Below are 569 nucleotides of genomic sequence, written 5' to 3' on the forward strand. Positions count from 1 at the left end.
AATTTGTGCCCAGGAAACCTGGGAAGTGAATCCAACTCATTTCAATCTGGATGGTTATAAGCTGTTCGGCATCCCAGCAGTTAGATCAAGAGTAGGGAGAGCGAGAGGGGGTCTTTTACTGTGGGTCCGCCTGACGATAGAAGGAGTATGGAAGGACTAGAAATGGAAGTCAGATTGTATGTTGGTGGTACAGCTGAAAACGAGGGACCTTCATCTAATTATTGTAAACTTTTATAATGTAGGGGGGAGCAGACTGGAGGAATTGGAAGAACTGTTAGGCACACAGTTAGAGAAGTTGACAGTTGCCTTAGCCACCCAAATTTTAATTGCAGGGGATTTTAATTGTCATTTATGTCCCCAATTGATACCCTTTACGGATGATTGGTCCTCCTGTAATATTGAGGAGGGTGCTCATTTTGAGCATACAATAGAGGGTACCAAATTGAACACAATGGTGTCAAATCTTGACCTGGTAAATCTAATGGACCTCATACCATTAGACCCAAAAAGGGGAGTGAATCCCACCTTTAAAGGAAGAGAGTGTTGCTCTTACATCGATTTTGTAATTG

The sequence above is a fragment of the Lissotriton vulgaris genome, chromosome 4_1 (assembly GCF_964263255.1).
Source record: "Lissotriton vulgaris chromosome 4_1, aLisVul1.2, whole genome shotgun sequence".
Taxonomy (NCBI): domain Eukaryota; kingdom Metazoa; phylum Chordata; class Amphibia; order Caudata; family Salamandridae; genus Lissotriton; species Lissotriton vulgaris.